This window comes from Cygnus olor, chromosome 18 (genome assembly GCF_009769625.2).
Source record: "Cygnus olor isolate bCygOlo1 chromosome 18, bCygOlo1.pri.v2, whole genome shotgun sequence".
NCBI lineage: Eukaryota > Metazoa > Chordata > Aves > Anseriformes > Anatidae > Cygnus > Cygnus olor.
Genome location: NC_049186.1, coordinates 2,156,609 through 2,167,842, shown reverse-complemented (window position 1 = coordinate 2,167,842; position 11,234 = coordinate 2,156,609). Strand labels below are relative to the sequence as shown.

Here is an 11,234-nt window from a genome sequence, read left to right as displayed (position 1 = left end):
GAACTCAGTGTGGTACTGAGAACCCACATCTCTAGCTCTTGGTGTCGTTGGAGTGCAGCCTCAGCCTCCCCCTCCTGAGACGGGTCTCTGGAGCAGCGGGCAGCTCAAGGGCAGGGGACAGAGCTGTGGGGCTGGGTGACAGCGGCTGAGATGCACGGAGCCGGCTGCCAGCCTGCTCAGCAGTACTGTGCTGATGGCACCAGTGTGCTCTGGAGCTTTGGCATCGCTGTCAGTGGGACCGCAGACACCCTGAGCGCAACCCTGCTTTGAACCAACCCGGAGCAGGCTTGGGGCTGCCTCCCTTGCTCCCTGTGAGGACCTGAAAAGACACCTGGGATCACCCTGGAGCATGGCACAGGTGTCCCCAGGGTCCCCTGACCTCAAATTAGAAAAACTCAGTGATAAGGAGGAGCTCAGCGTTCAGGTCCCTTGGAGGCACCTCTACTCTGGGGTCCCTTCCCCCAGGGTGGCTGCTCCAGTCCGGTGGCCACCATGCTGCTGTTTGTCATCCTTGTCACTGCGCACTGCAGCAGGGTCAGGGCACAGCACCTCCCTGCGCTGCTCTGCTTCCTTCTGGCTGGCACGAGCCCCCTGAGTCACCAGTTTTGGTAACTTCCTCATGCCGCGTGCCCCGAGGAGCAAAACAAGCCGATGACGGCATGCACAGCGCATGGGGTGGGAGCCGGAGGGACGGGGGGGATGAGTGGCAGCTCTAACAGCCTGAGCAGTGTGGCCTCTGCTGGTCTAGCCTTCTGACATCCCGATTCCTCTGGCTTGGGGATAAGCATGAAGGGCTGGGGAAGAAATGTGGAGGTGGGATTGGAGCAGAAGGAGCGTCAGAGGTCAGATTGGCATCCCCAAAACCGACACCGGGCTGGTGCCCAGCAGCCTTTCCCCAACCCACTGCCGCCCTTCCTGGCCCTGGCCTCGCAGAGGCAGCAGTGCAGGGAGCTGTGCCGCTCCCACCTCCGCCTGCTCCACCTGGGTGCTGTGCTGTGCAAGGCAGGTGGCACCGTGACAGACACCAGACTTTCCCCTCTCTGTTATTTTTGCTGAATTTCTTCTGAATCGCCGGGGCGGCTCAGCTGGCGAAGGCCGAGCTCCGTCCCCTCACCGCAGGGTTTCACCCGGTGCGAGCCCCAGGGTGCTGCAGGGCACGGGTGGCATCGGGGGCTCAGAGCACAGTGTCCCGCGCGATGTGTGCCGTGGGCAGTTGTACCGGGGATCAGCACTTACGGGGGATTTTGGCTCTGACTCTGGTTGCTTTTTTTAAAATTCACTGGAATCTCACTGCGAAACCCACATCTATTTCAGCGCCCGAGCGGTTTTCGAGTCTCAGAGCATCCGTAGCAGCGGTCACTCTCTTCTGAAAAATGAAAACCCGCAAAGAAACCCAGAGCTGGATCCTTGCCGCTGCCCGCAACATCAGCTGGGCTGGATCTGGCCCCGTGCAGCAGATGCACTGTCGGAAAGACGCTGGGGGAGAGCATTGCCCGTGATCGATGCTGGCACGGGCCCTTTCTTAGGAGCTCCTTTGAAGGCACCAAGGAAAGGCTGTTTCCAGGTGCCACCAGAGCAGAAAGCAGCAGCGTGTCCCCAGCCTGCTGTCACCCAGCCCGGCCATGGGTGGCTTCACAGTGCTGGGGAGGTGCCAAGGGCTTCTCCAGCAGGGAAACAGGGATGAGCAGGGAGGGAAGGAGAACAGGGTCACACAGGGTGGAGGAGTGGAGGGGGGGAGGGATGAGGCAGCAAAGAGGTGGATGGAGGGATGGCTGTAGGGAAGGAGGGAGGGAGAGTTGGAGGGAAGGATGGAGAGATGGAGGGAGGGAGGGAGGGATGGATGGAAGGATGGATAGAGAGGGATGGAGAAGTGGATGGCTGGAGGGAGAGAAAGGGACTGATAGAGGCAAGGGGAGATGGATGGATGAATGGCTGGATGGTTTGGTGGGTGGATGGATGGAAGAATGAGGTGTCAGAATGGCAGATGGATGAAGGGATGGATAGATGGGTGAAAGGAAGAAGGTTATGAAGGGAGGGGTAGATGAATAGAAGAACAGAGGAATGGAAGACAAAGTGGTGAGGGGATGGAGGGAGGGAGGAGTGGGTGGGTGGGTGAAGGGAGGGACGGATGGAGAGATGGAGAGGTGAGTGGGTGGGTGGGTGGATGGATGAGTGCATGGATGGATGGATGGATGGATGGAGGGATGGAGGGATGGAGGGATGGAGGGATGAAGGGATGGATGGAGGGATGGATGGAGGGATGTATGGAGGGATGGATGGATGTGTGGATGGATGGATGGATGGATGGAGGGATGGATGGATTGATGGATGGATGGATGGATGGAGGGATGGATGGATGGATGAGTGGATGGATATGTGGATGGGTGGATGGATGGATGGATGGATGGATGAGTGGATGGATATGTGGATGGGTGGATGGATGGATGGATGGATGGATGGATGGACGGATGGGTGGAGGAGTGGATGGAGGGGTGGGTGGCTGAGAGGTTGGGTAGTTGGATGGAGGGGGCGGTGGGCGGGTGGAGGAAGCGGCTGCCGGGCGGGCGGAGGTGCGGGCGGGGCCGGGGCCGGCCGGGCCACACGTGCGGGGCGGGTCCCGCCGCCGGCCCCTCCCGCCCGCCCGCCCGGTGCCGCCGGTGCCGCCCGCGGGGAGCGCAGCGCAGCGGAGCCCGGCGGGGAGCCCGGCGGGGCGCGCCGAGGATGGGCAGGGAGCGCCGGCGGCAGCCGCCCTCCAGGTGGGGACCCCATGGGGTCGGGAGCGGGGGTGCTGCAGCCCCCCGGGGGCGGGGGGGTGTCGGTGTAACCGGGGGGGCCGTGCCCCCCGCGTGTGACCGGGAGCAGGTTGTAATCGGGGGGCTCTGTCCGCCTGGTGGCTCTAGGGGGGGGTCCCTGTAACGGGGGTGTCCGAGTAACCGAGGGGCCGGTGGGTGCTGCGGGGGGCGTGTGATATCGGGGGGTGGGGGGGCTGCTAAGTGGGGTGCCCAAATAACTGCGTGGGGGCAATGATCCTCCATGGAACTGGAGAACTCCCTTCAGCTGGGAGGGGTGTGCGTGCCCTGGGGGAGCCCCTGTGGCTGACCCTGCAGGGGGGTTCCCTGGGGTCCCTGCAACCCCAGGGAGGACCCTGCACCCGTTGGTGGGGGTCACCCTATGGCCCCAGGGTGGTGGGTCCCCTTGCAGCCTGGGAAGGGCGCACCCCTCACCCTGTCTCCATCTGGCTCCCTTGGCAGCCTGGGGGGGTCTGCGGCCAGGAGCAGCTTGTTGTGCCTGCTGGTGGGGACGGGGCCCCACTGCCGTGACTCATTTCTGGACTGCGTGCTCTTGTTTTTCTCCTGCTGCCCCACAGAGATGCTGCCTGGGGCCCAGGTGTGGAGCTCAGCCCCCAGGGACCACCCCACAGCGCATGGGTCCCCGGGAAATCCCGGGGGCTCTCCGGCACCTGGCTGGAGTTTTGGCAGAGTCTCTGGCGGGGGTGGCAGTGAGTCACCCGGTGTCACCGGGAGCTCCCCCTGCCAGGCTGGAGGGACTCAGGGCCCCTCGGGTCACTTGCTGCTCCTCTCACCCTCGGGACCCCAGCGTCCCCACAGCCCAGCAGGGCAGAGATGTGACCCTGGCAGGGCTTTGCTGTGGCAACAGGATGTGGTTTGGGATGTGACAAGCCCAGCGGCATGTCATCCCTCCGGCACTGGTGTCCGGACACGCGCCAGCCCTGAGATGTCCTCGTGCTGCTTTGTACACCAGCCTGTGCCGATGCTCGTGCCCAGGAAGGAGCATTTTGGTCGGGTGTTTCCGGGGCCTTGTGGTGCCACCAGTGGCCCCCGTTTAGCACTGACCAGGGGGCGCACGGATCCAGTCTGGCCTCCTGCTCTGCTCACTTCTGCAGCAACCTCCACAAAAAGATGTTTAGCTGCTTTGGATGGTGTAAGCCCTAGGGGAGGAAAAGGCCAGGCTGACTCAAATCACTAACGAAAGCGGGAGAAAAGAGATTTCAGACCTTTGTTTTCATGTTTATTAAAATCTCACTGTTACCCCAGCACCCGTTAGCTTTGCTAGTAGCTTGTTTTCGGTGCTGATGTTGCTACTCTGACTGCAGCAAAAACATGCTCAGGCAGCTGCAGGCTGGTGCTGCTTATCCTGTTGTTGAAGGGGCTGAGGCTAAGCAGCTGCAATTTATTTAGGTTTTCGATGTGTAGTAATTTTCTAAATCTTGGTTAGATGCAGAGGCTGCAGACTCAGGTAACGTGCAGGATGTCAGTGCTTTGGTTTTTGTGTGTGTGTGTGTGTGCTGGGGATGGGTCTGTGTTTGGCTGTTTCATGCTCGTAGCAAAAAAATTGGATGGAGTTGCAAATTGTTTCCACAACACAATCGCAAAGTGTTTTGGAACTGCGGGTGTTGCTCAGATTAGAGCTTAAACCTAGAAAGATGAGACGATAAAGGGCGAGAGCCTAGCAGCAGTGGTTGCAGCTGTTGCATCCCTCGGTTACAGCGGCTGCAGGAGGTTGGAGGGCGACGGCCAGGGTGCATCCTCTGGAGCTGTGCTGGAGGATGCCCTGCAGGTATCCGGCCAGTGCAGAGCATGGTTTGCAGCACTGTGAGCTGGAGGCCTACGTGGTCCAGGGCCGGCTTAGCCTCGTGCTGTGGTCCTGCCGACAGGCAAAAGGGATGCTCACTGCTCCATGCCGCGCTGCCAGGGCTCTCCTGCAGCTCCACAGCCCAGTCAGGGCAGGAGGAAAGGGGATTGCTGAAGCGCTGGAGGTGATTTGCAGAGGGAGAAGCTGTCGTGGCAGGGTGGATGGATTTGGGGTAGGGGCTTTTCACCAGTGCTGCAGGTTCTGGTGCTGTAGGATGGTGCAGGTGGCCAGACCCTTCACCCCGCCCCTGCAGATCAGGGCACCCCAGTTTGGGGAAAAGCAAACCAAAACTGTCACCTTGTGCCTTTTGCTGAACGTGAAAATCAAGATGTGAGTTTTGTACCGAGAAAGAAGAACTGAATCCAGATAAAAGCATCAGAGAGAAGTTCTGTGCACTGCCCCGGCAGAGCGTGCTGCCTGCGCCGCATTGGCCCTTGGGGCTGAGGGATGCGGCGGTGGCTTTGCCGTCAGCACGATGCTCCAGCCGTGATGGGGACGGGGCTGTGACACCCGTGTAATGGTGCAGGGACTGCTGCAGGCTTGCCATGCCGTAGCTCACCTGGGGCAGTTTCAACTTCTCTTTTTGGGTGACCGCTGAGCTGTTCCTGGTTTGGGGCTGCCTGTTTTTGCATTATTATTTTGCAAGTGGAAAATGTGCATGAATTTGCTGGGGGAGAGCTGCTCAGGTGAGTGCCCCAAGGATGTTTTTGAGTGAGGACGGTCTCCTGCTGCTTCTAAACTCCTCTCTTGTCTCTGCTTTGAACTTGTAATGGGCAGTAAGTAAGGGCAAGTTCCCTACGGAAACTGTGTCCCCCATAGGCATTGCATCACAGCCCAACACTTCTTCCCTAGCTGCAGCTTTGCAGCCATGCTCACCTGACGGGGAGGTGTTTGGGGCTGGAAATGGCGCTCCTGACTGCAGAGGAGGAAGATGTGACCTGTGAATGCGACCCAGGTTCTGCCACTCATGCTCTTTCTCTCCTCTTCTGCTTCCCTAAGAGGCTCAGTATTGTGGGACTCCTGGCATGGCTGGAGGTGGCGTGGGGTCACCTTTGTCCCCTCTCCATTGCCAGCCCTTTCATTGCAAGGTGCCCACCCACCCAAAGCCGTCTCTGGAGGTCTCCACAAACCACCCAGGACTGTGTCCATCCCATGTTGTGTGCATCCAAGTGGGTCTGTTTGCTCTCCTGAAGGCACAGCCAGTCGTGGAGCCAACGTGCCACGGGCACGATGCACATGAGGGCGTGGGCAGGACCCTCCACCAGCACCCACTCTGGCACCGAGCCCTCTCCATCTGCCTGGGTGGGAGCCCGGGGAGAAGCTCAGCGACTTTCTCAGCATGGGGACTGAAACCCCCTGAAAACCAGTGTTCCCTTCCTTATGATCTCGTCTTTGGCCGCCAATTAACACAACGTGAGAACTTGTCTCCCCAGTGACACGTCTGTATGACTCCTCGGATGCGTTAATTGCAGGGTTTTCAGCAGCCAGAGCGTGATGAAATGGTAATTGTTGTGATTGTGTGCCATGCGGTAACGAAAAGACGCGGCTCTTTGGCAAAGCTTAATTAGGAAATAGGGACACTGTCAGGAATGGCTCCGAGATGTGATTTTCCTAATGAAAGCTACTGAATGGGCAGCCTTGTAATGAAGAACAGGCTCACGAGGGGTACTGCCAATTGCTCTTCTCTAGTGTTAATTTTGTATTTCCTCCCCATTGTTTCTAATACCCTCTTGGAAAAGCTTGTAGATAAAATGCTTTATTTTCTTACGGCTCGTATCCTGTTTGGCAAGCCGTGATTATAGCGTGTGCATCTGGAATACATGAGTGGACAGGCGTGAGCTCCTTCAGACTCGTTCATCTCTGATTTCAAGCCCTGCCATTGAAGGAAAAGGAAAAAAAAAAAAGCCCCCTCGGCTCGTGGTCGGGCGATCTGCTCCCTCGCTGCGGCCCGGCCGTGCTGCAGGAGGCGGAGATGCTCAGCCGCTTTTGCAGAAGGCAGCAGGAGGAGAGCTGGCTCTGAGGGGCATGAAGGCAGTGCGACGCTGTGGGTGTTTGGTGGGGTTTCGTGTCTGAGGCTTGCCTGTTTTCGGCTCAGATGTGCTCCCCTCTCAAGTGTGATTGCTGTATTTAACCTGCCCTATCTGAGAGTTCACCCAGGTTCCAGTCTCCTGCTGGTAAGAAAGAGCCCAGAGGCCGGATCCTGCCCGGGACAGCTGCGTGGTTCAGCGCCCCCACCTGCGCTGTGCCCTTCCCGTAACGGGGCCGGGCGAGCCCCTGGGTGCTGGAGCAGGCTCCAATGCTGCCTCCCAGCTGTGCCGGGCAGTAAAAAGTGCTGCAGATGGTTTTGGCCAACAGATGTGAGCACAACCCCACTGCTGAGTTAAAAGCGGAATTAGAAAACGCTACCTGGCTGGGTGACGCTGTCCCGTGGGGCCGTGACAATTCTTAATGACTCCATGCTGCTGGGAACCATCCCCTGCTCGATGGGAATGGGGCTTGGTTTTCCCTCAAATGCTTCGTTTCTTTGCCTAAAATTCCCGTAGTGCTTGGGGTGAAAGCAGCTCCTGAAATGCTGCTGGTCCTCATTTCGGGTGGCGGTAAGCAGAAGTGAGCAGCTCATGTGATGAGGGCGCCTGGGAATGCACGGCATGCTGGAGCATTGTCCCCCCGCGGTCATGATGTCAGCTTTGAGCCTGGTCTTGTGACTGTCCTTAGCAGTGCTGCGATAGGGAATCTGTCTCCCTTTTTATCTTGTGTCGGAGGGTTTGGGGCTGTAACATCAAGGCATTTAAAATATTCATCCTAAAGCTGTGTTAATGTTCAAACGCAGCACATGGGTGTACGTCTGGTGTGTGCACACTTAGGAAGGACAGTATTGTCTTGAACTTGCAAAAGTGTTTTTCATCTCTTCCACAAAGGCCTATTCTTTTCTTTTTCGTCTCAAATTAGGATGAAACGCTTCCCCTTTCAGCTGCTTCCCCCAACGCTGTGTCTATTTAAACCCTCGGCTCAGAGGCTTCTCTGCAAACAAGCTCTTGTCCTTTCAGGTGGCATTTCCCTTTTCTCATTGTTTCTCGCAATCTGTACATGTGAAACTTCACAAATGTTTCTTCATTCTTGGTGTCTTTGTGTTGATAAACCTTGCAAATCGGTGCACGCACGTGGCTGTGCGTATACACCGGTTATGGTGGCGCTCGGGTGCGGGTGCTTGGTGTGTGACCGAGCGGTCTCCAGCCCTGCAGACCCAGCCCTGGGTGACCTCGCTGTTGCTCCTTGGCCATGGCTGTGAGTCCTCCTCATCTCGGAGGGCTTCTGCTTGAGGTTTGCCTCCCTGGATCAATTAGCGGGATTGCAATCCATCCCACCAAGCCTGAAGTCCCCAAAGGACTGCTCTTTAGATGCAAATTACTCTCAGGTTGATCTGGTCTGAATGCTGGGGGGTGTTTGATCCTTTAGGGAACTTGGGCAGAGTCAAGAAGTGTCTGTGTGGGTTTAAGTCCATGTTTGCTGGGGACCTTGCTCGTGGTGGCCCCTGACCTGCTGGCTCACAGCACTGGGCACTGGCGAGTGTTCAACAGCCTCCCATGGGGGGTCTCCAACCAGGACACTACCAGCAGCTGTAGAACGATGCTGTAGGGTGAAGGGGGAAGCCAAGCTCTGTGGAAACTGCGTTTAGGAGTCTCCATCAGGCCACTTCCCAGGAACTCAGCTCCTTGTGAAGAGCCGGCATGAGGGCCCTGTGACGCCACCACCCATCCTGGGAGGAACCAAGGGCTGGAAGGCGTTCAGGATGCATGTGCCGCATGAGTTTGTGCACCCTTTGCTCCTGTGGCGTGTCACTGGGAGGATCTGGTGACTTGTCCTGCACGTGGGAGCTGGTCAGGGCTGTGCCTACCTGGCTGGAGGCGATTTGGGGATGGATGGGGTGCTCAGTGCCCCTTGTGGTGGCATGTCACCTTCAAATATAGTCAGTGAGCCAGGGAGAAGGGATACAGAGTGGTGGATAGTGCCTTCATGTGGAGAAGAGGATGCCTCTTGGCTTGTCTTCTCCATGGCTTTTTGGGCTGGTGAAGATGTTGCTCTGGTGGCCATACTAGGCCAGACCAAAGGATGGTCCAGCTTGGGGTCCTGCCCTCAGTGAGGGAGAGCTCAGGGGCTTGGACCTCGCCCACCGCTACAGGGCTGCCCCAAGCGTTCCGGTCCCATCGCCTTCCCTTTGTGCAGCCCTTCCTTCTCCAGACCTTCGGGGTTTGGTACATCTGGGGTGCTGTGGTGCCTTCCAGCACAGCTTGGGCCTGCTTCTTCCCAGAGGTGAACACAAGGCTTGAAAAGGCTTTGTGCCACGGGCTCGTCGCTTCCCTCTACAGTGGCAAATGCAGAAGCTGATGTGGTATTTCAGTGCTTTGAGGAGCTTGAAGATGCTCAGGGCTGAACAACATGGTGGGGCTGGCATCCTGCTGCCGGCTGGACACCCAGCCCTCTGTGGTCTATCTCCTCACCTGGAGCTTCCCTTTCTTCTCATGACTGTGATGGTGCTGCAGTGGTACCGGTGGTTCCTCTGGTCAAAGTGGGGCTCAGACCTCTCCATGAGCTTTGGAAGCAGGTGTCAGTCACTGCCTCACTGCCCCAGGGTGATGGGGAATGGCCAAAGCCGTCCTCGCCATCATCTGTCTTTTGTGGAGCTGCAGCCAGCGGTGCTGGAAGCGAATCTGAAGTTTTTGGGCAACCAAGCCAGGGACTGAAAAGGCTCCTGGGTTCCCAGCAGGGCCTCCACAATGGCAGGAAGTAACTTCTAAAGCTTCCTTTGGATACACAGGGCCTTGGGGGAAAGATTTACTTGCTTGTTTATGCTGTAAGTTAATCTATTTAGTGGGCTTGGCATTAAAGCTCACAAAAAGCCCTCTGAAATGGTCATGCTGCTTGTGTGTAGTGCTTTGTCTCTCACTTGCTTTGTTTCACAGCTGGAGTAGTTAAGTAGAGACAGAGCCAATTGAAATCTCACGTGTAAACTTGTTTTTCCAAACAGGCTGAAGAAATTAGCATCGGCTCTTGCTGTGGCACAGGGGGAAGGCAGCGTGGGGCAGAGGTTGGGGTCTCCACCGTGGGGGACTCCTGGTTGTGTGGGCTCTGTGCTGCCTTGCTCAGCTGGGGGATGGGGACGGTCCTGGACCCGACTGGGGATAAAGATGCTTTTGGAATGTTAAAAAGTATGCAAAAGGAAACCCCAAGAAATACTGAGCCAGCGTAGCAGAGTAATGTCATGTTTTTTTGGGGGTGGACAAGAAGTCTTAGGAAGAGTTTGGAGAGGCAGAAGAAAGTGCCGAGTCAGTGGAACAACAAATAGCTGATGGTGATTTTTTGTGATAAGGCGGTATCACTGTTTCCACTTGTTTGATGCTATTCTAAATGCGATAGTGTACCCATATGTAACCTTCCACAGTAAAAGTGTTTGTTTTCCCCAAGGGTCATGCCTGAAGAAGCCCCACGTGCCCAGCGGCGGCCCAAGGCAGCACATGGGACACCTGGGGTTGAGGCTCATGCCCAGAGGTAGCCGGCACCAGGCTCCCTCCCAGGCTGGAGATGTGGTTGCATGGTTTTGGGAGGGTCTCTTTGCTAGGCATGGGAGCACCTGGAGTCTTGTCCCCTCTGCCCCATGTGAGTGGCCACCAGAACCCTCCCAAAGGGACCTGTTGTGTTGTCCCACTGGCTTGCAGCCACACCAGTGAGCGTTGGGAGGAACGGAACCACTTGATGCTCTCAGTCGTGTCCTTCCGTTCCTTCTTGGCAAGGGCAGCTTGGGCTGCCACCCTTTTTTTTTTTTTTTTTTTTTTCCTCTGTGGGAAGCACCTTTTTCCTCTAAATTCTGCGTTTGCTGAATTTTTCCCTCCCTCAGTTGTTTCCTGTGACACACAGACACAGCTCTCCCACCTTCCACATCCCCACAGAGCAGCCTCGGCACTCCCGAGGCGCACGCTGCTGGCACTCAGTGCCCAGCCGGGCTGTGCCGAAGACCATCTCTGTCTCCAGCCTAAATCTTCCTGGGGCTTCGCTTGTCACCGAACTTGTAATCGGCTGTGGTGTTGGGTGAAACTTCAGCCTTCGCTCTCGGGATAAGGGGTGATAGGAACTAAAATTAACTCTTGCATCATGTGGTGAGGGGTTTTCATAATCGATGCCAGGAACAAGCACGTTTCCTCTCTGAGGAGTGAGTATGTCTAACTGGCCTTTTCTTACTCAGATCAGATGTGTGTCATTTCTGGTGATTTTTAATGAGAAGAAGAGGCTTCTCTTACCCCTGCTGAGTTTTGCCAAGCCCATGCAGTCCTTTGAGTGGTCGTGGATGGGGCTGGGGTTGCTGATGCCTTGGGGCAGCCATCTGTGCCCAGCAGAGGCTGGCCGAGTGCAGCGTTCGGGTGCCAGGGAGGTGCAGGCACCGCGGGTGGCAGACCTGCTATTGCCAGCACGTGAGAGAGGAGAGGTCAGCTTGGCCTCTGAGAGAGAAGCTCGAGGTGCTGACACCCGCTGGCCTTGGTCTGGTGTTTTGGAAGGTGAGGAAAGCGTTGACAGAAGAGATAAAAGGA

At 57.1% G+C, this 11,234-nt stretch overlaps 1 protein-coding gene across 2 annotated transcripts in view; it reads left to right on the top strand.

Moving 5' to 3' along the window:
• The first annotated feature begins 2,643 nt into the window (after positions 1 to 2,643).
• The window catches only part of PIK3R5 (phosphoinositide-3-kinase regulatory subunit 5), a 58,497-nt gene continuing 49,906 nt past the window's right edge, over positions 2,644 to 11,234 (top strand). The window contains exon 1 of one of the 2 annotated variants that reach the window (XM_040530288.1): positions 2,644 to 2,756. The gene's annotated coding sequence lies outside the window, so the exon portion shown is untranslated. The remainder of the gene's footprint in view (positions 2,757 to 11,234) is intronic. The other variant, XM_040530290.1, reaches the window with a different exon arrangement.